The sequence below is a fragment of the Octopus bimaculoides genome, chromosome 19 (genome assembly GCF_046866305.1).
Source record: "Octopus bimaculoides isolate indiv1 chromosome 19, ASM4686630v1, whole genome shotgun sequence".
Classification (NCBI taxonomy): Eukaryota; Metazoa; Mollusca; class Cephalopoda; order Octopoda; family Octopodidae; genus Octopus; species Octopus bimaculoides.
Genome location: NC_142946.1, coordinates 23,574,751 through 23,602,243, shown reverse-complemented (window position 1 = coordinate 23,602,243; position 27,493 = coordinate 23,574,751). Strand labels below are relative to the sequence as shown.

The window sequence follows — 27,493 nt, the reverse complement described above, 5'->3', positions numbered from 1 at the left end:
TATATATATATATATATATAGTATGTATATATATCTATATATATATATATATATGTATGTATATATATATATATATATATATATATATATATATTATGTATATATATATATATATATATATATATATATATATGTATGTATATATATATATATATACACTTTTGGCCAAGTTTATGGTATTTTTCATCATATATATACACACTTATATATACATATACTTGCCAGTGCCGCTGGACTGGCCCTCATGCCGGTGGCACATAAAAAGCACCCACTACACTCTCAGAGTGGTTGGTGTTAGGAAGGGCATCCAGCTGTAGAAACTCTGCCAAATCAGATTGGAGCCTGGTGTAGCCATCTGGTTTCACCAGTCCTCAGTTAAATCGTCCAATCCATGCTAGCATGGAAAGCGGACGTTAAACGACGATGATGATGATGATGAAGCAAAAACATTTGAGTATTCACACACGAAGTAAGATATCACTACACACACACACATATATATGTATATATCAATCATTTCCCGATCTTTACAGATGTTGTCTACCTCTTCCACTCCCCTTTTCTCCTCCTGGATACATTCTTCCAAACCCTCATAGCTCCACAAACTACTGCTCCAGCTACCCAAGATACCATCTGGACCACTGTCCATCTTCTTGAAGATACCTCTAGTTCATTCTCTCTCTCCTCAATGAGACTAGCTGTGTAGCTCCTCTACACTATGGACCTGTTCTACCTCACTCTCTTCCCTCATACCTTACCCCCCATATAACATATGGATGCAGCACCTTACCCCACTGTGTTTGTTGACTTGCAAGCTACAAAGTGATCTCAATAGGGCCAGTGGCACAAAAAATGCACTCAGTACACACCTGTGAAGTGGTTGGCAATAAGAGAGGTACTTAGCTGTAGAAAACATGCCAAAGAAGACAATGGAGCATGATGCAATCCTTCAACTCATCAGATCCTTGTCAAACCATCTGACCCTTGCCAACATGGAGCATGAATGTGAAATGAAGCTGATGATGATGATTGAACAGTGAAGCGTGACTTGTAGCGAAATTCCATGCTCAATAGTTGATACCATACTACACTTTCATATATGCTAGTGTATGATATACATACAGTGAGGTATGATTTGGGACATCAAACCAATGGATAGGCTGGTATGCAGAATATGAGCTGCATAATCAAATTGGAATGTGTGCTTGTATTACCCACCTTGATATGGGAGAAACTATGACCTTGAACCTCTGTGATCGGGTTGTTTATCTCCTACTGCATGTACTACTTATGATGTTCATAATTTGTATAACGGGTATATATATACTGAGTTGGTTTAACAAGATTATATAATGTTTCAGTCATTATGTAACCCTGGCTGTTATTTGCCTCAATTATTTTTGTTTTATGAAGCATAAAATACCATGTATGTTTTTCTGTATTTTATTAGTACCACAAGGTGGGCTGAAAGACATGCACAAAATATGCTCTGGAATTGTCATACACATACTTCAGTCTTTCTAAAATAGAATAAAATAAACAAAATAATGATGAATACACTTGTACAGGTACATGATAAACAAAATGAATAATAATGATAATAATGTAATGTAAATACAATGTCAAATGTTTCGATGCGTGACTTTAAGCCCACCCTGTGTGTGTGTGTGTAATATGTATGTATATGTAAGTATGTGTGTGTGTATACATGCATTGTATGTGTAAAAGTATACACATGTATGCATATATCATCATCATCATTTAATATCCATTTTCCATGGATGATTTGACAGGAGTTGGCAAGCCAGGGAATTGCACCAGACTCTATTGTTAGTTTTGGCATGGTTTCTATGGTTTGATTCCCTTTCTTACTTTACAGAGTGTATTGAGTGCTTTTTGCATGGCACCAGCACTGGTGAGGTCACCAAGTTACTTGCAAGACAAAAGAACATCCCTCAAATGAGGGGGAAAGGGGTATTGTGGGAGGTGGCTTTGTACCAGGTGATGAGAGGTTAAACTGATAGAGGAGCAGAAACAGGTGTCTTACTGTACAGGGGATACATTGCTATCCCATTTGGAGAGAGAGAGAGAGAGAGATAGAGAGAGAGTTGTTGAATTTCCAGGGCATACCTTCAAAGTACAAGGAGGTGAATGTAAGTAGAGTGGAAAAGAGAATTGGACAGGGTAAGTGAGCAGAAAGTTCACAAGAGTGCAAAGTAGGGAAGGGGAAGGAGAAGGCAGTGAGTGACGAACACAACAGCAGAATAGCAATGATATAGTCAGAGGGGGGTGGGGTATTTAGTTCATTGCAGTAGAGTGTGTGAATTAATGTTACAGGTGAATAGAGAGCACATAATACACAATCCGCTCAGAACTCAGTTTCTTTGAGGTGACATGTCTACTCGAAAACCTCATATCACTAGACATCTAGGTCCATTGTCATCTCTTTGAGGCTCAACATTTTGAGATTGGTGCTCACTACTTCACCTCGTATCTTCCTGGGTCTCCCCCTTCCACACATTCCATCCATTGTAAGTGATTGACAGTTCTTTATGCAGCTGTCTTCATTTATAAGCATGCCATGTCTGATTATTCCTCTTATAACTAATTTTTCTCTCAACATATTGCACTTTGTTGTTCATGCACACTGATGTTGCATGTCTACCAGAGCATACTAGCTTCATTCCTCTCCAGTCTTTTACATATATATATATATATATATATATATATATATATATATATATATATATATATAAATATATATACATATATTTATATATATTGATAGAAAAGGTAAGACAACAAAAGAAAGACTGAGACCTCAATGTAAATAGAGGAATTTATCTATAAATAATATGTGACAGTTATCATGGCTACCAAATAATTGTCACATATTATATATATATATATATATATATATATATATATATATATTTGTTATTCTTTAACAAAAATAGTATTTAGTATTAATAGTGACTTTGAATTTTGACCAGCTAAGTCGTCATCGGATTGTGATGTATTTTGAATTCATCTTGGCTTTATATAATTTCTGTTAAATTTTTTAGAGTATTCTGTTGGTCTCTTTTGCCAAAGTGCTAAGTTACAGAGATGTAAACACACTAGCACCACTTGTCAAGTGGTGGTGGTTGGAGGCAGACACACATATGACAGGCTTCTTTCAGTTTCTGTCTACTAAATCCACTCACAAGGTGCTACTCAGTGGGACTGAACCTGAAACCATGTGGTTGGGAATCAAACTTTTTATCATACAGCCACACCTGCACCTTTTTAAAATTGTTTCCTTTATATCATAAAAACAAATATTGATAGACACATACATATCATACATACACACACACATATATACATACATATATATATATCTGTAGGTATAGTATATATATATATATATATATATGTCTGTCGGTATAGTATGTATAAATTCCTCTATTTACATAATATCAAGGTCTCTTTCATTCTTTTGTTGTCTTAACATTACTATTAATACACACACACACACACACACACACACACACACACACACATATGTCTGAAGTTTATTTGTGAGTAGCTTCTATATTTCTAATTTTTATATGTGCCTTTTTCTTCCTTTCATCTATTCTTATTTTCTCCTTTCCTTTTCACTTTCTTTGTGATCTAAAAGAAAATATATATTCAGTCATCACAAAAGTTGTATTTACAAGCTTTGGAAAGAATTATAATAGAAAGGGTTATAACTCAGCTGGTCACTTTTAAACTTAAATAATTAACTTTGTTTCTTTTATTGAGTACTTTATTTAGTGTGTGAAAACCTGATTCTGACAAAAAAGCACATCATCATCATCATTTAACGTCTGTTTTCCATGCTGGCATGGGTTGGATGGTTTAACTAGAGCTGGCAAGCAGGAGGACGGCACTAAGCCCCAGTTGTCTGTTTTGGCATGGTGTCTCTGGCTGGATGCCATTCTTAATGCCAACTACTTTACAGAGTGTAATGGGTGCTTTTATGTGACATTGTCACATGAAAATGATTAATAATAATAATAATAATAATAATCCTTTTTACTATAGTTATAAGATTTGAAATTTTTTGGGAGGGGTCTAGTTGATTACATCAACCCTGATTCTCAACTGTTACTTGTTTCCTCAACACCAAGAACATGAAAAGCAAAGTCAACTTTGGTAAAATTTGAACTTGGACTGTAAAGCTTGAAGAAATGCTGCTTAATATTTCATCTGGCATATTTCATCTGCCCTAAGAATAATAATAATAATAATAATAATAATAATAATACTGATCATTCCCATTGATTTCTATGTATAAGCATTTGAAGGAAAAGATTAAAAAGAAAAGAAAGAATTAAAAATAAAAGAAGCTGCATCTATTTGCCATAGATGCACGAAAGTAATTTGAGTTCAGGTATGGATTATGTTATGAAGTCACAATGGGGACAGTGCTGATTTTGATTTTGCCTGGGATTGGTTTAAATGTGTCTGTTGACTACAGGATATAACTCTTTCCTTGTTCTGTTTCTTCAACTCAAATTGTTTCGATCAGGGGTTCCCAACCTTATTTTGCTTGTGGAACCCTTAGAGCTATCTGTGGACCCCATATGTGCACATGTAAATTTTTGAAATAAAATATGTTTGTAGGTTAGTAAAAACTAACAATGAAACAATTTCGTTATATTCATAACATAAATTCCAAATGCAAATCTTGAAAATTTCAATAAAGACAGGTATCTCGCCTAGTAAACAAAATTTATATATGGACACACAAATTACAATTTTTTACTCATGGACTCACTTAAAGCTTCTGTGGACCCTAGTTGGGTGAAGACCTTCTTCAGCCTGGAGTGCTGATGTTTCTCCTTTTCCTCTCCACTGTCTTTAGTGCTTGACATTTTTATAGAGAACCTATTTCTCATCACCAGTGACTATTCGGTCCAAAAATGGTTTATTCAGGAGACGTGATAGCAAAGACGAGCACACACTCGGAAAGTTAGACTCAGAAAGTTTGTGAGGAACCCATTGACCCAATTTGCTGACCTTTTCAGTGGCATGCAGGTCTCGATGAATGGTTGAATGACTAAATCCAAGCTTCTCTGCTAGTTCCTCAACAGTTATGATGGGATTTTGTTCCACCAGTTTGCAGGGCATCCTCATTGAGTTCTATAGATCTTCTAGGACAAGGCTCGTCTTCAAGGCTGTAGTTTCCAGCTCGAAATTTCTGGAACCACTGTTGATACTGGCTTACGCTTATTGTCCGATCCCTATATACTGAATTAATATTCCTCACACTTTCTGTTGCATTGTTGCCTTTATTGAACTCATAAATCAAAATATGCCGAATATGCTCCTTTGTCACTTCCATTGTAGCTTTAAAAAAGTAGCTTAAAATCAAACCACACTCTTAAAAACTTGCACTAAGAATAAGGACAAGGTAAAATTACTACCTGCTTTTATAGCAAGTTGATGCAAGTAGTTTATCCTGTCCCTCTCCGACTTTTAGTTCATGCAATTGAAAAGACCACATTATTTATGGGAAAACCCAATATATATATATTGGTGCAGTTGTGGCTGTGTGGTAAGTATCTTGCTGACCAACCACATAGTTCTGGGTTCAGTTCCACTGTATGGCACCTTGGGCAAGTGTCTTCTAGTATTGCCTTGGGCTGGCCAAAGCCTTGTGAGTGGATTTGGTAGATGGAAACTGAAAGAAGCCCGTTGTATATGTGTGTGTGTGTGTGTCTGTTTGTGTATCTGTGTTTGTCCTCCCACCATCACTTGACAAGCGATGTTGGTGTGTTTACGTTTACATAACATAGTGTTTCGGCAAAAGAAACCGATAGGATAAGTATTAGACTTACAAAGAATAAATCCTGGGGTCAATTTGTTCAATTAAAGGTGGTACTCCAGCATGGCTGCAGTCAAATGACTGAAACAAATAAAAGAATGAAAGAAATATATATATATATATATATATATATATATATATATATCCCGCCCCCTCCACCGGAAGTTCATTCCTCTGTCATCCCACCCCCTCCACCGGAAGTTCATTCCTCTGTCATCCCACCCCTCCACCGGAAGTTCATTCCTCTGTCATCCCACCCCCTTCACCGGAAGTTCATTCCTCTGTCATCCCACCCCCTCCACCGGAAGTTCATTCCTCTGTCATCCCGCCCCCTCCACCGGAAGTTCATCCCTTTGTCATCCTGTCAACCTCGGCTGTCTCCCGGAACCCATCTAGTGGCCTTGGCCATCCTCTCCCCTACCTTTGGGTAGCGCATTAAGGTTGAGAAATGTTTGCAGGTTGTAGGTAATGTTTTGCTTATGAATTCTTCCAATTGCAAGTTTTCTTTTCAGGTACACGACACTGCTTTTCCTCTTCCCAGGCTACAGGCCCACACCCCCAACACCCATACTGTTAGGATTGGCACTCTCAACGTCGGCACGCTGAAAGGTAGATCTGGTGAAATTGTTGAGATGCTTGAACGGAGATGCGTAGATATGTGCTGCATCCAGGAAGTAAGATGGAGAGGAGGTTCTGCAAGGTTCCTCATAGGCAAAGAACACAGGTACAAGATTTTCTGGGCAGGGAACACTGACGGGGTCGGGGGCGTAGGAATACTTCTAGCGGAGAAATGGGTGGATAAGGTAATCGAGGTCGTTAGAGTAAGTGACAGAGTACTTAAGATCAGACTAGTGCTTCATCATAGATTAGCTACTGTCATCTCAGCCTATGCACCTCAACCTGGGCTACCAGATGGTCTGAAAGACCAATTCTATGACACCCTCTTGCAAACTACCTCGTCGACGAGTGACAGGGACCTTCTCTTTGTGGCTGGAGACTTCAACGGTCATGTCGGACGTCGTGCTGGGGGCTTCCATGGCATACATGGAGGCTATGGCTTCGGTTCCCGCAACGAGGAGGGAACCAGACTGCTGGAGTTCTGTGATGCAACCAATCTTATGGTCTGCAATACCAACTTCAGGAAACCTGCCAGTCACCTAGTCACCTACCGCTCCGGCAGACACTCTAGCCAAATCGACTACATCCTCGCCAGAAATAGGGAAAGAGGGCGGCTTATAAATGCCAAAACCTACCCTGGCGAAGAATGTACCCCACAACATAGATTAGTAGTTAGCGACTTTGGGATCAAGGCAAAATGGGTGCCCAGAATTAGACAGGCTTGGAGAAGAAGGGTGTGGAAGCTTAAAGACCCTGCAAACGGACAGAGACTTAGAGACAAGTTACTTGAAGCATTTAACGAAATAGAAGGGGATATAGCATCATACAACGTGGAAGACAATTGGAGATTTCTGCGGGACAACCTGTTGAAAGCCACCGACCAGATTTGTGGGTGGTGTAAGGTCCCCTCCCAACCCAGAGTAACGTGGTGGTGGAACAAGGAGGTAGACAGGGCTATTAGACAAAAGAAACAAGCTTGGAAGGACTGGAAGAACGGTGGTAGCAGGGAATTGTACCAATGTGCCAGAAGGGAGGCTAGGCGACAGGTTTATTTAGCCAGAGGGGAAGCAGATAAGGAAAGATTTGCCAATGTTCTGCGCCGTGAGGACCAAAGACTCGAGGTATTTCGGGTTGCAAGACAGTGTAGGAGAGAGAATAGTGATGTTGTAGGAGAGAAATGTGTTCGCATGGATGATGGTACGCTTGCATTAAATGAGGATGCAAAGAAAGAGGTCTGGAGATGCCACTACGATAGATTGCTTAATAAAGAGAATGAATGGGAGAAAGAGAGCCTGCCTTATGTCGACCCAATAGAGGGACCAGCTATCCGAGTTGATAGTACCAGGGTAGATAAAGCAATTAAGAGTATGAAGACCGGGAAAGCCCCCGGCCCATCAGGAATCACTGCAGAGATGCTCAAAATATCTGGCAGTGTTGGCTATAGCCTAGTCACCCGTATTACGAACCAGGTGATACACGAAGGAGTCATACCCTATGACTGGTGTAGCAGCATCATAGTCAACTGCTACAAAGGTAAAGGGGACGCTTTAGATACAAATAATTACAGAGGCATCAAGCTGTTAGATCAGGTTATGAAAGTTACAGAGAGGGTCATAGCCCAACTAATTAGGGAGCGAATCAATTTAGATGAGATGCAGTTTGGGTTCGTGCCAGGTAAAAGCACTACTGATGCCTTATTTCTAGTGAGACAGTTGCAAGAGAAATACCTAGCCAAGGATAAACCTCTGTACCTGGCTTTCGTTGACATGGAGAAAGCCTTTGACAGGGTCCCCCGATCCCTTATCTGGTGGTCAATGAGGAAACTTGGGATAGAAGAATGGCTAGTGAGAGCTGTGCGAGCCATGTACAGAGATGCGGCCAGTAAGGTGAGGGTTGGAAATGAGTACAGCAATGAATTCCGGGTAGAGGTAGGGGTCCACCAAGGTTCCGTCCTCAGCCCCCTATTATTTACCATAGTCCTCCAGGCAATCACAGAGGAGTTCAAGACAGGTTGCCCCTGGGAGCTCCTCTATGCTGATGACCTTGCCCTAATTGCGGAGTCACTATCAGAACTAGAGGAGAAGTTTCAGGTGTGGAAGCAAGGTCTAGAATTGAAGGGCCTTAGAGTCAACCTAGCTAAAACCAAAATCCTAATAAGTAGGAAGGTAGATAAAACACAAACCCCTTCAGGTAGATGGCCCTGCTCAGTATGTAGAAAAGGAGTAGGTAGTAACTCTATAAGATGTACCCGGTGCAAGCTATGGACACATAAGAGGTGCAGCAACATCAAAGGCAGGTTAACTAGCAAGTTAGTTTTTGTTTGTGGCAGATGTTCAGGTGCAATAAAGACTGCAAACAAACAGGAAACAACTTCTATCTCATTCCAGGGTGAAAAACTAGAGGTAGTCGATAGCTTCCGCTATCTGGGCGACCAAGTTAGTAGTGGGGGTGGGTGCGCTGAAAGTGTAGCTGCTAGAATAAGAATAGCCTGGGCAAAGTTTAGAGAGCTCTTACCCCTGCTGGCGACAAAGGGACTCTCACTCAGAGTAAAAGGCAGACTGTATGACGCATGCGTACGAACAACCATGCTACATGGCAGTGAAACATGGGCTGTAACTGCTGAGGACATACGTAAGCTCGCAAGGAATGAAGCCAGTATGCTCCGTTGGATGTGTAATGTCAATGTGAATACCCGTCAGAGTGTAAGTATCTTGAGAGAAAAGCTGAACATTAGAAGCATCAGTTGTGGCGTGCAAGAGAGACGATTGCGCTGGTATGGACATGTGGTGAGAATGGAGGAGGATAGCTGCGTGAAAAAGTGCCACACCCTAACAGTTGAGGGAACCCGTGGAAGAGGTAGGCCCAGGAAGACCTGGGCTGAGGTGGTGAGGCAAGACCTTCGTACATTGGGCCTCACCGAGGCGATGACTACGGACCGAGACCTTTGGAAATGGGCTGTGCGTGAGAAGACCCGGCAAGCCAAGTAAGATCGTTGCCAGTGCCCCTGGACTGGTTCTTGTGCGGGTGGCACATGAGATGCACCATTTTGAGCGTGGCCGTTGCCAGTACCGCCTGACTGGCTCCTGTAGGATTTTCGAGCGAGATCGTTGCCAGTGCCCCTGGACTGGCTTGTGCGGGTGGCACATAAAAGACACCATTTCGAGCGTGGCCGTTTTCGTGCGGGTGACACGTAAAAGCACCCACTACACTCTCTGAGTGGTTGGCGTTAGGAAGGGCATCCAGCTGTAGAAACTCTGCCAAATCAGACTGGAGCCTGGTGTTGCCATCCGGTTTCACCAGTCCTCAGTCAAATCGTCCAACCCATGCTAGCATGGAAAGCGGACGTTAAACGATGATGATGATGATGATGATATGTATAATGATACAAATAATATGTGAGTATATGCATATATACGTACATGTATGTACATACCTACATCCACATGTATATATAGATGCATATCTGGGTACAGGACGTCACAAAAAACGTGGACAAAATGAAAAACAGAACATAAACAGAGCACAGAAAACAAACAGGCCACATAGAGAATATTTTCTTCATCAGCTGCCCCTATTCTAAACTAAGCGTTTTATATATATATATATATATATATATATATATATATATAAAACAAATAATAAATGAGTATATGCATATATACGTACAGGTATGTGCATACCTACATCTACCTGTATATATAGGTGCATATCTGGGTACAGGACATTGCAAACAAAACGTAGACAAGAAAATAATAATAACCAGAGTACAGAAAACACACAAGCCACATAGAGAACATTTTCCTTCATCAGCTACCCCCGTTTTAACACCGGCGTTTCGAAGAGTTGGGCAGGGCGCATCGTTAAAACGGCTCTTCCCATGGACCGCAAATTAAATTTGTATACACAAATTAAACCTGTGCCATGGAGGAATGTAGTGGCGAACAAAAAACAAGACAGGAAAACAAATGGAAAAGAAAACAAGACAGGAAAACAAACGGAAAAGGCTATGCAGCCAGATGTGAAAAATTATGTGTATATGAACGCTGTGAGGCACGAACTGAAAGTAGGGATGCAGTAAGTTCGTGTGTTTGCTCGGCGATAGCCAAGGAAGAAAAGGATTAGTGACCGGAAGCATGTGACCAGGCAGGGGTAAGGAAGAGAGAGAGAGAGAGTGGTAGGGGGAGAAACAAAGGAAAGAAGTTGAAGAATAGGTGAGCAACGAGAGAAAGAGAGAAAGAGAGGAATATAGTAGTAACAGAAGGAAGAACGAGAGGGGTAAAGAGAGATACGTAGTAGTAACAGAGGAAGAACAAGAGGGGGAAAAAGTGATAGAGAAAGAGATAGTCGCGTCAGAAAATATAAAGTTGAAACAACTACTTACAACAGGGATGACGCAGGCGTTCGATCATGTAAAACAAATAAATGAGTATATGCATATATATACGTACAGGTATGTACGTCTACCTGTATATATATATATATATATATATATATATATATAGATTTATGATGTGAAACGGTGTGTTGAAAGAGATATAGTTGTATTTCAGCATGGTCATTTTTTTCCTTTTTTTTGCCAAATAAAGACATGCACTATATATTCGTTCTTCACTCGTTTATTACTGTTCTTATTTTAACTCATGTTCATTGTCCAGAAATCTTTTGTCACACATCTGTGATGTCTTCAGTGACACTTTCTGTCTTTGTATGTGCTCCTGCTCTGCTTAGTCCATTCTAGTCTATGGTGTGTATCCTTATATGCAGATGCATTTGCGTCTGTATTTGTGTGTATGTGTACATGTGTGTGTGTGTGTGTGTGTGTGCATACACGTCTATGTGTTTTGCATGTGTGCTTATGTGTATATATGGGCTTTTATATTGCTGTCATCATTATATTGCTGTCATCTTTTATATTGCTGTCATCATTATCGTCATTGTTCTTAGTAGCCCCAACAAATAGCTAACTCCATCCACCAAATTATTAAAGTAATAATGAACTACCCTAACAAGCACCCAAACTATAGGCTACCATTTTTAGCCATGGAACTCTGGCTGGAACCCAAGAAGAGTAAGATCCAGATCCTTCACTGCCGCTATACCAAACCCATGGCCTCTAAATACCTGGTCCACGAGAGCACAGCTATTGTGGACAATGTCAAGTTTAATATTCTAATAGCAGACTTGGTGAGAACAATGAGGAATATCTCTTGCATGTGCAACCCTATAAAATTGGAAAGACACATACAACACTTCATCCACTGCATGCAGTTCTCAGGCTACAATCAAAGGGACAGGATTAGAGTGTACAATGGAGCCAGGGCTAAGTACAAGGCCATCAAAAAGAGTGATGCAAAGGGGATCTGCCCGCTCTGCAGGGGACAGGGGGTGATGAGGGGGTCATAGAGCTTCTAAGAACAACAACAATAATGATGACAACAATATAAAGGGTGTAAGCCCATATATACACCTATGCACACATGTGAAACATTAGACATGGAAATGCACATGTACACACACACACACACACACACACACACACACACACACACACACACACACACCACACACATGCAAATACAGATGCAAATGCATTTGTATATAGGGATACACATCATAGGAGAACAGAATGGACTAAATGGAGCAGGAGCACACACAAGGATGGAAGTGTTGCTGAAGAGGTCAAAGATGTGTGACGAAAGATTTTGAGAATATGGACATGAGTTAAAATAAGAACAGTAATAAACGAGTGAAGAATGAATATATAGTGCATGTGTTTATTTGATTACCATCCTGAAATACAACAACATATATATGTATCATCATCATCATCATCAACATTTAATGTCTGTTCTCCATAATGGCATGGGTTGGATGGCATGACAGAAACTGGCAAGGCTAGGGGCCACATTAGGTTCCATAGTCTGTTTCAGCTTGGTTTCTACTGCTGGATGCCTTTCCTAATACCTACCACTTTACAGAATGTATTGGGTACTTTTTACATAGCACCATCACCAGTGCTTTTTATGTAGCGATATATGTATATGTTCGTGTCATCTTGTGATAGATGTAATTGAGTTTCACCGTCATAGAAACAGTGTCAATCATTTCCAGTAGTCTGTGAAAACATGTCTGGTTATGGGGAAATATTACCTTGCTTGGAAATAGGTGAAGCTACCTCAATAAGTTCCATGTGACCCATGCAAACATGGAGAAGTGGATGTTCAAACAATGATGACAATCATAAACACATTACATTATATAGAGGTTTTGTATGTCAGGCTCAAACTATTCCTCTGTACACTTCTAATAATCGATTTGAAACAATGTGAACCATGCATACCATAGTTGTGCTACTTTATTATACTTGTAATGATCTGCACTTTCTTTTTTCTTTGTGGCTTAGTCGAAGGAGGTAAAAGAGTGCTCCTAACTCTTTTTGTATTCTCCATGTATAGTGGGAGGAGAACTTGGTCTGAATGCTTGCAGTAGAGTGGTCTTTACTAAAGGCAGCCAGGGCCAGAGAAAGGTATTAAAATGTGTGACAGACAATATATTCAGTGTTTTCTTTTTCTTCCCTTAACTATACATCACTTGGGATCTCTGATTCTGGCCATTTACTTATATATTTTCTAAACCAGTACATATGAATTCAAAATCAACTGGCTTTTGTGTGTGTGTTAACTATAAAGGAATAGATTATTAAAGAAGGCATGAAAGAAAAAAATAGTTATTTGAAATAAAAGCATATAGCTTTATGTGTTATTATACAATGTAATATTTGTACTTATATTATTATAGAGGGGAAGTTTGCTTAATACCAAGTAAACACTCCCTGCACAATAACATCTCATATTATATGCATGCATACATATATACAAACATATCTACATACATCACACATACATACATATGTATGTGTAAATATATATATATATATATATATATATATATATATATATATATATATATGTTGTGTGTGTGTGTGTGTGTGTATATATATATATATATATATATACATATATATATATATATATATATATATATATATATATATATATATATATATATATATAATCTAATAATACATACAGCTAATATATTTTTATTGAAATACCTGCATTTTTCTTTCAAAACCCTTTTCTGTTTTTGTATTCTAAAGTTTGCATGAACTTTAACTGTTGATGTCTTTCATAGCTTACTTTCAAAAGACTGAGACATGTTGTTCAGACTTAGTCTTTTCAAAAGTTCTTTTATTGACAAAACCAAATATTCAAGTTTTGACCTGAATATTCACAACAGTGTCTTACCTGTAATGTATTTGTTTTTGCATTCCTTTCTGGCGTATTACTTAAAGCATTCCATTCAGGACAAAACTATTTACTACGCCTCATTTAAATGAACATACTAAATAGTTGCTAGCTGATAATAGATGTTTTCTGACATTTTTTCTGTTATTTTTAGTATATGTAAAACTGTTTGTTGTTTTCCAGTCTCTTACTCAATTTTTTTTTTTTTAGCATTGAGATTATAATTTGAAGGTGTATAATCCCCCTATATTTATAAAACAAAATTGTAAGAAATGTATTTTTAGCCATTTTAAAGCACAATATTTAAATGCATTTTATGTAATTTTGGTGTGGAAAAACTCTTTTTTTTCTTATTAAATTTAAATAAGAAACATTGTCACTCCTTTGTTGCTTCTTCTTCAATTAGAATTACTTTATTTAAACATATTTAGATGTTCTTATTTGTTCTACATTATTTTTTTATTTTTAGTGATATGAGAGTTGAATGGTTAACTACCTACATGTCATCATTCTGCTTTCATAAGTAAATCTTAACTCCTTTCTCTGCCTCTGTGTGTAAGACTGTTAAAGTCTTCTTTCTGACACCAATTGCCTTTTTTTTACGATTTGTGAGGTTATTTTTTTTTTATACAACTCATAATAAACTTATATAATTTTAGTTTCCTACTCAGTATTAGATTTTTGTTTTATAATCCATGAAGCAGTTTTTCTCAGCTCTTAGTGTTCTGAGTTCAAATCCTGCTGAGATCAGCTTTGCCTTTCATCCTTCAGGGTTGATAAAGTTAAGTACCAGTCAATTTAAGTTCAGCTATTTATGGTATTGGCTTACCTGCTCCCCTTAAAATAATAAAAAAATTGCTGGCCTTGTGTCTATATTCGAAACCATCAGAGAAATTCTAAGAATGAATATACTATAAAGAACTGTTGTACGTATTCTTGCTTCTATAACAAACATTATAACAGAATAAATTTGACCCAAGTATGGTGATCTAAAGATATTCTTTTAGTAATCATTACCAATAATTAAATCACACCTTTATAAAACTATTAGTCATAGGTGCAGGAATGGCTGTGTGAAGGTGCAGGAATGGCTGTGTGAAGGTGCAGTCATGACTGTGAAGGTGCAGGCATGGCTGTGTGAAGGTGCAGGTGTGGCTGTGTGAAGGTGCAGGTATGGCAGTGTGGTAAGAAGTTTGCTTCCCATCCATGTGGTTCTGGGTTCAGTCCCAGTGTGTGGCTCTTTGTGCAAGTGTCTTCTGCTATAACCTCAGGCCAACCAAAGCCTTGCTAGTGGATTTGGTTGACAGAGACTGAAAGAAGTTTGTTGTGTGTGTTTGTGTGTGTGTGTGTGTGGTTATGTATGTATGTTCATCGCCACTGCTTGACATCTGATGTTGGCTTGTCTATGTTCCTTAGCAGCTTAGCAAAAAAGACTGATAAAATAAGTACCAGGTTTAAAAAATGAGTACTAGGGTCAATTCATTTGACTAAAACTCTTCCAGGCAGTGCCCTAGCATGGCCCCAGTCTAAAGACTGAAAAAAATAAAAGAATAAAAAAATATCTAAAGAAGAATCATCTTGAATGATGAAAATGACGGAGATGACAAATTATAGTTTTCCTTAAGAATTTAACAATTGTTACCATTGGTTGGTGCCAATATTAGGATTAAAATCAAAGTGGTGAGCTGGCAGAATCATTAGCATGCCAGGCAAAATGCTTAGCGGCAGTTTGTCTGTCTTTACATTGTGAGTTCAAATTCCGTTTGAATTGACTTTGACCTTCTTTCTTTTAGGGTCAATAAAATAAGTACTAGTTGCACTGAGGGTCAGTTTAATCGACTTGGCTCCTCCTTGAAACTTGCTGGCCTTGTGCCTAAATCTGAAACCAATATTAGGATTAAAATTGTGATAAGTTATTTAATTTCATACCAGGAATAAATTAAACTTATACCATTTTTAGGTAAATTTCCCCTTTTTGTAGGAGAAATTAAGAAGGTGAAACTATTTACTGAATAAGGAGGTGATGAAAATATTCTCCTTTTAATTAAAACTTTTATATCTTCATGGCTTTATATCTTTTATATCAACAGACTGTGTTGAATATCATGATTTGGCTAACTTCTTTTTGTCACCTTTAACTGGACTTTGTACCTTTGCTTAGGCACCAAAATGTTTTAAATCAGTCAACACTTGGCATAACTGGATTAATGTAGCTTATATGTAAACTGTGTTGATTTTGAATAATTCATTTTTTACTGATAATGCATTAGCTAGAATGTTTATGTAAGGCGTTGCTAACTAAACTATAATGGAATGTCAGTCTTTAATATCATTCTAGCTTTCTTGATTATTGTTGTTGTATTAAAGGAGTTTACTTTCAAATTTGGTGAAAGGAATGAGGAATAGTTACTTCATGTTTAAGAACTGATTCCCCTCTATATAAATATAATATTTTGAGAAACTGAATATGCTCTCTCTCTCTCTCTCTCTCTCTCTCTCTCTCTCCCCTCCCCCATCTCTCTTTATTCAATAGACTAGTGACTATAGTGAAGCAAGAATTTACAAATTAATTCTCAAATAAACACATAGTTTATATAGACAACAACAAATCAAGTTTCATTGTACCAGATGGGCTAATTTTGCCAACCAAAGAATTTTTCTTGCTGTAACTAGTAGTGTATAGATTTTTGATACAAACATGACTGTTTGGGATAAAGCTGGTGATATGATATGTTAGGATATGAAGGTGTTAGAAGTTTAAACTGTGTTATTGAATTGATATAGATTTTTTCCATGTGGAAATGGCAGACTGTGTAATGAAATATAACAGAGAATCATGACCAGTGACGTACAAATATCATGCAGCAACTAGGCAAGAATGAGCAACATTCTGTTGGTTGTATCATGTAATTTAAAAGGGAGATGAAATGCAAATGAGTTGGACAAATTACTCAGTATCAGAGATGTTGGTTAGTGTAGCAGGTGATAGTCTATGTAAGCAATGTGATCGAAGATAGAAAAATAATTAATAGGTGTATATGCATATTTCAAGAGTTATTGCTCTTTCAACAACAACACATCCAACCCACCAACTATCCACAAATGCATTGCTTAAATATCCACTAAGTTTAGCAGTGTAACACTATTGGATAAATCAACTTACATATTGAACACATTCCTGGTAACTGGTACCTAAATATTAATTGTTATTAAGGATACAATATTTTATTTTGCAACCATACTATAGTACCAAGTTTATTAAAGGTTTACAAGTTAATATTGTGTCTTTTGTGTTAGCAGTGCAATGTTCTTATTTTTAAGTTTACCTCTACAAATTTATTGTAGAGTTCAGAGCCAGCACTGAAAGTTATAATGTTTTGTATATGAATACGTCTATGTAAACAATGGAATTGATAATAAAAAAAAGTAGGTAGTGGGTGTATATGCATATTTCAAGAGTTCTTGCTCTCTCATCAGCACCACACCCAACCCACCAACTATACATGAATGCATTGCTTAAATATGCATTAAGTTTAGCAGTGTAACACTATTAGATAGACTAATTTACATATTGAACACATTCCTAGCAACTGGTATGTAAATATTGATTGCTAGCAAGGACACAATAACAGGAGATATTGTACTTGTGGTTGGTGTATGCATGAGGTAGTGTACTTGAATTGAAATCCTTTGTAATAATTTTCAATGTGTATTTTTATATTTGGTGCAATGCAGTTCTCTCTCCTTCATCACTGTGTGTGTGTGTATGCATATATATGTGTGTGTGTATGCACACACACACACACACACACACACACACACACACACTCCTTGTGGACTTTTAAGCTGGCTTATACAGAGGGATAATTGGGCCTGCAGTCCAAAACTAAAAAGTGCAATAATAATAAAGCATTTATTAGTATCCCACCATCTCAGATTTCTATCACAGAATATCACATTTGGAGAATTTTGTATCATTGTGACATGTGGAGATCACTGTAAAGCAGCAGGGTAAACAACATTCTTGGTTTTACCATTTGATGTGGGCATGAAGAGGTTGTTGTCATTTCCAACTCTGGAACAACCAACACAGAGCTGACCATGGGAAAAGCACTGCTGCATGAGGTGAAGTCCAACAATTTTCAGGGATTGTCCTTGACACTTGTTAATTGACATTGCAAAACTAACTCTTTCTGGTATTTGAAGTCTCTTGAATTCAAAGGGCTTGTTTGCTGGAATCAGTGGAATTCTTGGAATAAACATATTTTCTCCCTTTCCCTGTCCAGTGAGGATTGTTGCTTCCAAAAGATGTGGGTGCATTTGCCTGACAATCAATCTCGTTACTTTGCCCAATTTAGAGGATCCAAATTTTTCAAAAGCATGATTGGAACTCCTTTCTTCAATGTCAGTTTGTGAGAAGGCATTCCAGGAGGATCCAAAGAGTTAAACTCAGCAGGATAATTCACAGCGTCATTGGGGTCTACAACAATATCAATTGAGAGATAATTTTTTTCTTCAGTGTTGATTGATTGCATTAAGTTTTTAATTGACAACCCAGACGGTTTCATTCTTTGGTGCAAGTATGGCTCTTTCACAAAGCCAATCAATATCTTGAAAATGATGGCCAATGTTTGGGAAAACCTTGGTAATCAACTCTTCTACAGTTGGAGTTCTTCAATATTTTCTTCTGAATGTTTCAATTCACAAACTCCATGGCACTTTGAAACTTCATGAACATGAAACCACTCACTCTAACTTGAATCTAGTCTTAAATGAACTGAACTCTCTTTTCTCTCTTTTACTCTCTTTTACTTGTTTCAGTCATTTGACTGTGGCCATGCTGGAGCACCACCTTTAGTCGAGCAAATCGACCCGAGGACTTATTCTTTGTAAGCCTAGTACTTATTTTATCGGTCTCCTTTGCTGAACCGCTAAGTCATGGGGATACAAACACCCCACCATCGGTTGTCAAGCAATGTTGGGGGGACAAACAGACATACAAACATATACACACACATACATACATATATATACATATATACGACAGGCTTCCTTCAGTTTCTGTCTACCAAATCGACTCACAAGACTTTGGTTGGCTCGAGGCTATAGTAGAAAACACCTGCCCAAGGTGCCACGCAGTGGGAATGAACCCAGAACCATGTGGTTGGTAAGCAAGCCACTCACCACACAGCCACTCATGCATCTATAAATATTTTTTAAATTCACAAGTTTTGGTATTACTTTAAATTCAGTTTAAATGAAAAACTTATAAGATCACAAATTTTTGGGATTCTTTTAAAATTTGAATTATCAGCTGTTAGCATATAACAAATCCTCATCCAGACCTGATCCCAGTGCTGGATGTTCAAGAACCAAATAAAGGGCAGATTTTCAATCCTGGGATCATCCTAATTCCAAAAAGGTAAATATGTTTATGTAGAGCAAATGTAAACAGAGACATAGGGGTCCTGGATGGACAGACAAACAAAATTTCACATTAATAGAAGTGACAACAGCAATGCTTGAAATTGTTGCAATTTTTAACTTTTAGTAATTAATGGTGAAGAAAATTTGTCATTAATAAAATTGTAATACATAAGATGTTAAAAAATAGGATAAATGTAGATGGTCAGGAAAAACAAATTAATTATTCTATAAGAGGTGAATTTGTATCTTTGTATTTGTGTCTTTACTAGGACAATTGAGATTTCAAGTTACTTGTAGGGGGCAACTTTCATAGAGTGCAGTTGTAAACAAATTCACAAACACACACATGTATGCACATACGCATGCACATGTGTACGCCCACATGCACACATTATGGGCTTCTTTCAGTTTCTGTCTACTAGGTTCACTTACAAGACTGGTCAACCTAGGGCTGAGTAGATGATATTTGCCCAAGGTAAAGTGGAGCTAAACCCCAAATCATCTGGTTGGGAAGTAAACTTCTGGACTCTCAGTCTTAAACTTTATTGTAGTTGTCTTGGATTTGCACTCCTGAAATTATTCCTAATTCAGTGAAGTGAACTCAAGATTTACCCATTGGATGAATTACGGTGGGATTCTGCACCCTAAGTAATCCTAGGTGTGCCTTACTACTCAATGCGATTAGCCTGAATCCAGATTATAACCGAGTCCTAGTATACAGTAACCGGCTGGATAATTTATCCCTACATATATATCATATATATATACAGGATTTGATGGGTAAATTGTCACCATTTTATATTTTTAATTTCATGCATGTGCATTGTTTGTTTCCGATTTTGTCACTTACACAGTATAGTAGGGTCAGTTGGACTCTGTCTGTGAGAAAAACAGCCCCACGGCACAATTCACTCAGCCAGAAATTTGGAAATAATATGTTGTACTGCTTGGTATTTGTGCTGGAAGTTCCAATATGAACATTTCATAGTGTTTGGGTGTCAATCTGAGGACATGTACGAAGAGTGATAAAAATAAAACATCCAGTCAACATCATGGTGTTTAGAGTGATCACTAGTGATGGTGACATTATGCCTCCATTCATCTGCCCCCATGGCCTCAGACTCAACATAGAGGCCTACATCAAGTGCCTGGAGGTGGTTCTGGGTTCAGTCCCCCTGCGTGGCACCTTGGGCAAGTGTCTTCTACTATAGCCTCGGGCCGACCAAAGCCTTGTGAGTGGATTTGGTAGACGGAAACTAAAAGAAGCCCATCGTATATATATATGTGTGTGTGTGTGTGTGTGTGTGTGTGTGTGTGTGTGTGTGTGTATGTGTGTGTGTGTATATGTTTGTGTGTCTATGTTTGTCCTCCCAACATCTCTTGACAACTGATTTACGTTCCCGTAACTTAGTGGTTTGGCAAAAGAGACCAATAGAATAAGTACTGGGCTTGCAAAGAATAAGTCCTGGGGTTGATTTGCTTGACTATAGGCGGTGCTCCAGTATAGCCGCAGTCAAGTAAAAGAGTATATCTGTTAAAATGAGATGTCAGTGTTATTTTCATTTTTGCGTAATTTAGACAACAGTTTATTCACCACACCCTGTATATATATATATATATACGCAATCACAAACACAAATACTCTGTATATCATTGACAGAGATATTCAGCTATTATGTCACTACTGGATATCTGCATTTGAAGATGCTTAAGCAAGGTGAAATCACATGATCTGGCTCTTTTGGCAGCTGTAGCAGATGATTCTCATCTGTCAGCGATATAAACAAGAGTTGCTTTTATGCACCACAATTCCTTATGAGGGATTCTCTCATGCTAAATAACACAGTATTCTGTGTTCTAACACAACATCCGCATTAAGTTGGCAATAATGATTGCTTTTTGTATCAGTATTGCTTCTGTCGCTATTAATTATTGTTTAATAAACCCACTGGCTATTTGTGACATCAGTACCTAAATAATCATTGAAATTCTATATATTGTTGACAGGGAGATTTGGCTGTTATGTTGCTACCAGATATCTGTCATGGAGGTGCTCAAGCAGGGTGAAATCATGTGATCTAGTAGTTCCAGTGGCCATAACAGATGGCCTGCTTTCAAATAATGCTACCCTGCTGGCTAGGCGAGCAGGCCAGCATTCCCCTGGACAGGAAGCTTGTCTGTGGCAGGGTTACCTATTTACAGCTGAGTGGACTCAGGCGACATGAAATAAAGTGCCTCGCTGAAGAACACAACATGCTGCCTGGTTCAAGAATTGAACCCATGATCTAGCTATTGTGAGATACATACATTCTTTTATTCTTTTACTTGTTTCAGTCATTTGACTGCGGTCATGCTAGAGCACTACCTTGAAGGGTTTTAACTTGAACAAATTGATCTGAGAACTTATATCTTAAGACTAGTACTTATTCTATCAGCCTTTATTGCCAAACTGCTAAATTACAGGGATGTAAACACACCAGCACCAGTTGTCAAGCATTGATGGTGGGGACAAACACACACACACACACACACAATGGGCTTCTTTCAGTTTCTGTCTAGAAAATCCTCTCACAAGGCTGATGCTATTGTAGAAGAAACTTGGCCAAGGTGCCATGGCATGGGACTGAACCTGGAACCATGTGGCTGGGAAGCAAGCTTTTTACCACACAAAGACGCCTGTGCCTATATATGTGTGTGTAGACAATGATAACGATGATTTTATATATATATAAAAATCATCGTTATTATTGTCTTCACCATTTACATCAATTTTCCATACAACGTAAATCATGTGACCTTACTTTGATCTTGGGCGAATCCAGGTAACTTTTATGCTTCAACTTATGATGAAAGAAAGTATTCCCAACAACCAACCCTAGCTCAGAGTACATTTGTAGAAGATGCAACCCATTGTTTTTCATCTTTCCTATTCTGTAACACCCGAGTACATTCCAAGCACCATAGTCTCTCCCAGCATATGCATTAAAGTCACTAAGCACAGCCAACTTCTCATTCAAAGGGATTGACAGAATACTTCTTCTAAGCTCCTCATAAAATGCATGGATATTTTCCTCACTAGCTGAAAGTGGAGAAGCATAAATAGAGAAAATAATTACAAAGCGTCCACAAGAAAGAGGGATCCAGAGTTTCATTATGTGTTTATTTATGCTTTGTGGTTGTTCTAGGTCCTTTAGCAAATCACTTCTAATTGCAAACCTAACACCACCTTCCCTTTTCTCTCTGTTCGGCTTCCCAACCCAGAATAATGTGAAACCTGCCGCTCTTTCGACGATGATCTTCATCTGAACATCTTGTTTCAGAAAGAGCTGCAATATCAACATTGACACATTAGCTCCTTAGTTACTAGAGCTGTCCTTCTTTCTGGCTTATCTACTCGATCTAAAAGAGTCCTCACATTCCAACAGGCCAGGTTAAGAGAAACCTTATTCCTTGCATACTTGTTATCATTGTTTATATCAATTCTTTGTTCATTCCTGCTAAAATGAACTACTGTTAGCCACAGTAAACTAACCAGCAAAGAAAGGACAGACAATATTTAGTACACCTTTTGTAGCATCTTCCCAGTATATCCAGGTGAGCAATGTTATCCTTAAAAGGGCTGCTCAGACACAGGATCCTCCACCGAAAACAGTCCCTGTCCATGAAAACATGTTAGCGATGTTAAGATAAGAACCCTGCCACCTTATGTGCAAATTTGTAACTGTATGCTTCCAACTGGTCAAGTCTGCATATGTTGCCACATCTCTATCGTCATCGGACTTTTGAAAAGTGATGGTTGTATGATGATGGTGGTTTGTTGGGGTACATCTGTACTTCATTTGATTTCAGTGACAAATGCTTGTACAACACTATTGCCACTCTCTGGGTCAAAATAGTAGATTCCAGTGACAAGCAAAGCAAGATGACTAGTACTAAGTTGACTGCAGATTTTATATTGGAGTACCTTCTAGGCTTTTCCTCAAAAGGAGACTGCAAGTCAGCAGTGGTAAGTCAATTTGAATTCAGAGTTTTATTCTCCTATACTGGTTGTCCTAATGACAGCTTTGTTTCAAAACAGGAGCCCAGTCTTCTCCCATCAACAGTCATGGCTTTGATAGTGCAGCTGATTAAAGGATTGTCATTATTGACCTGGTTTTATGTCAGTGTCCTTTTCCTAGAAGAGTTGCCTTCACCATGGCTGATGAGCCTCATCTACCCCCTCCCCCCGAAAAATATATGTACACATAAAAAAAAAGATATAAAATTTGAAATTTTTACAATTTAATAATGTTATTCTTTTTAAATAAAAAAGATAAATAAATTCAAGATTAATAATATAAATAAAATAAATAAAAGATATATAAATATATATATAAATATATAAAAGACATATAAATATATAAAAAAATATGTAAAAAAAGATTTATAAAAATATATAAAATGATATATAAAAATATATATAAATATATATACACATACGTACATGCACCTACACACCTATGTACATATAATGTTGGATCGCCATTGACTACACATGAGCTCATCCGCCCTTCACAGTTTTCCCACAAGTAGTAGGAATATGTCGAGTAATTTGGATAGGAATGTAAATGACTAATGCAGTTAAATAAGTTTTATGAAAGCATGTTTGAAAAAACATGGAATTCTTCTTGGAACAACAACTCTGGTTTCAAATCAGCAATTGACTTCATGTATCATGTAACATAAATTTTTAGTAGGTTTGTTTGCTTTCAACTAACCTGAACAATATACAATACTTGTCATTGTGTCAAAGAGTGGACACTGCTTATAGCTCAAGAAACTGTGGAGACCAAAGCAGTTAACTCTTCCTCATCTTTTAGTTTTCAGCAAGCTAAGTGACATTCATCACTTTGCCATATACACACACACACACATATATATATATATCATCACAGCAGAATTGATACCAGTGCTGGTGCCACATAAAAAGTACCCAGTACATACATACATACATACATACATACATACATACATTTCCAATAATCTGTGAACAAAAGATGTCTGATCGTGGGGAAATATTACCTTGCTTAGAAACAAGTGGGAGTTGGCAACAGGAAGGGCTTACAACTATAGAAAATGAATATACATACATACATACATACATACATACATACAGGCATTTACCCCAGTGTCACTTTGATGGCATGCACTGCTCATACATACGTACATCTTCATCATCATCATGTAACATCCGTTTTCCATGCTGGCATGGGTTGGACAGCTTGAGCTCCGGCTTCTTTTCTGGCATGGTTTCTATGGCTGGATGCCCTTCCTCATGCCAATCACACCACAGAGTGTACTGGATACTTTTTATGTGGCACCAGCACCAGTATCAATTCTGCTGTGGTGATATATATATATATATATATATATATATATATACATGTATGGCAAAGTGATGAATATCACTTAGCTTGCTGAAAACTAAAAGATGGGGAAGAGTTAACTGTTTTGGTCTCCACAGTTTCTTGAGCTATATGCAGTGTCCTTTTTTTGACACAATGACAAGTATTGTTTATTGTTCAGGTTAGTCGAAAGCAAACAAACCTAAAAATGTATGTTACATGAAGACGATTGCTGATTTGGAACCAGAATTGTCGTTCCAAGAAAAATTCCATGTTTTTTCAAACATGTTTTCATAATATTTATTTAACTGCATTAGTCATTTTCACTCCTATTCAAATGACTCGACATATTCCTATTATTTGTGAGAAAACTGCGAAGCTCATGCTAGCTTGCAGGTGAATAGGTGTCGTCTTGTCTTGGGAAGGAATGGATCTTTTTTAGGTTAATTGTGGTGTGATAAAATAATTATACATAAAAGCACAAACATTCCACACTATTCAGGTCACTTAATCACTTCAAAAAATTATATAAAAAGCACAATACAGCAACAAACTACAGGACAGCCGACTGTTTTTGATCTACTGTATATCCTACAAACCAGTGTGTTTATGTGGTGTGTCTACACTCATACAAACATATATACATGCATGCACACATTCAAACACATGCACATACATACATACATACATACATACATACATACATACATGCATACATATCTCTATCATCATTCATCATCATGTTAACATCCAGTTTTCCAATGCTTGCATGTGTTCAATGGAGTCTATTGAGGGAGATTTTCTATGGCGCAGGTGTGGCTGTGTGGTAAGTAACTTGCTTACTAACCACATGGTTCCAGGTTCAGTCCCACTGCATGGCACTTTGGGCAAGTGTCTTCTACTATAGCTTTGGGCTGACCAAAGCTTTGTGAGTGGATTTGGTAGATGGAAACTGAAAGAAGCCCATTGTATGTAAACACACACACACACACATATATGTATGTGTGTGTTTGTGGGTCTGTGTTTGTCCCAACCAGCATTGCTTCACAACTGATGCTGGGGTGTTTACATCCCCGTAACTTAGCGGTTTGGCAAAGAGACCGATAGAATAAGTTCTAGGCTTGCAAAGCCAATGTTTAGGGGAGGTAATCACCTATTGTTTACCTTTCCCACTCCATATTTGAAGAGCTCTTGGGTCAGCGTGTTTGGAGTTTGAAAAGAGTCCGAAGATACACCGTAAGGACAAACCCTTTATGAGCAAGAAACCCAGGGTAACCCCATAAACCGGCATTCCCCATTATAGTTATATATATATATATATATATATATATGTATGTATATATTTATGTGTATGGGTTTGTCCCCTCCACCACCATAATATGACAACTATTGTTGGTGTGTTTGTGTTTCCCGTAACTTAGCTGTTTGGCAGAAGAACTGATAAAATAAGCACCAGGCTTACAGGGAATAAGTCCAGGGGTCGATTTCTAGCATGGCCACCATCAAATGACTGAAACAAGTAAAAGAATAAAAGAATATCAGATGAACGTTCCTTACCACTAAACCAACAAGGTTTTTTGAATATGTACAATGTATTTTGAGGTTAAATAGTAATTCCGTTTAGGTTTGCACAACTGAGATATTTTGGTTGGATTATAGTTATCTGTTTTACACTTCTTTTTATATTCTGTTACTGTCAGAATATAGAAACATTTCTCATGGCACCAGCACACAATTTACAGACGCTTACATTTTTTATGTTTTCTGTGAAGTCTTCACAGGTCCAACTAGTATTATATTATAATGATAATATAATATCATGTTAATAAATTAAAATGTGTCAATCGTAAACCTCCATTTTCGTTTCATTTATACACGCACACACACACACACACACACACACACACACACATATTTATATGATATGTATTAATGTTTGTTTTTATGTTGTGTTATAATAAAAACAATTTTACATTAATCTGATAGGTTACTCTATACTTTTGTAGAGTTCGAATTTATTATTTATGCACAAGAATGTTGTTGACAGTGACTTCGAAGATTCAGCGAGTTAAGCCGTCATCAGACTGTGATGCATTAGAGTTAATCTTGCTTCAATATAATCTCTGTTGAGTTAAAATCATCTTTGGGTATGTGGGTTTGATTAAGGTAGTAATTAGGTTATTATGGTTAGTTATTATGAAAAAGAAAAGGTGTTTTAGAAAAGATTTTAATTAAGTTTAGAGTTATGTTATTGATTAGAATTTTTTCATACATGTAGAACTTAGTAAATAATCCTCTATGTGTTTCTCTTTTGTTAGGAAGGCACAAGATGTTATAGTATTTTTTGTTGCTTTTGGTATTATTGGATTTAATCCTTTTGCTTTGACAGTGTGAAGGCCAAAGGTACAAACTAGTCTTTTTATGCAAGCACAAAATCTTCAAAACACTAAAGCACTTTAAACCAATAATCTTTACTAATGGCTAAACTTGGTAAAATCTCTCCAACTCCCCTCCATCCATCTACACCATAAACCACTTCCATAAAATAAAATAAAAATCACTCTTACAGCTTTACACTTTTACACTAAAAAAATACTCTCGAAATTATCTAAAAGTTTCCCTATCTCCAACTGAATTCCTCACAAAATTTTTTCTAATATAACTACACAAACTTACATACGCACACATAAAATGTATATTTGTATGCAAGCAAACTGAATGAACCTTTTCTTTTATCTTTCTTTTAATTAAATTATATTATATTTTTGTTCCCATTTTTATACATGAATATATTCACACCTTTTATATCAGCTCCACTTTAGCATATATCTAGAACAGAATTTGAAAAAATTTTATAAACAGACACCAAGCAAACTCTACCTCCACAAAACAGGAAGTTT

General features: G+C 37.5%; 1 protein-coding gene and 1 long non-coding RNA gene across 2 annotated transcripts in view; one reads left to right on the top strand and one right to left on the bottom strand.

Moving 5' to 3' along the window:
- Positions 1-13,700, bottom strand: part of LOC128250128 (uncharacterized) — a 51,547-nt gene extending 37,847 nt beyond the window's left edge. The window contains exons 1-2 of the long non-coding RNA XR_008266251.2: positions 13,590-13,700; positions 5,871-5,938 (exon numbers count right to left, since the gene is read on the bottom strand). This is a non-coding gene — a long non-coding RNA (uncharacterized LOC128250128). The remainder of the gene's footprint in view (positions 1-5,870; positions 5,939-13,589) is intronic.
- LOC106873102 (rab-like protein 2A) overlaps positions 1-27,493 on the top strand; it is a 143,569-nt gene that overhangs the window by 56,761 nt on the left and 59,315 nt on the right. The window lies entirely within an intron of this gene.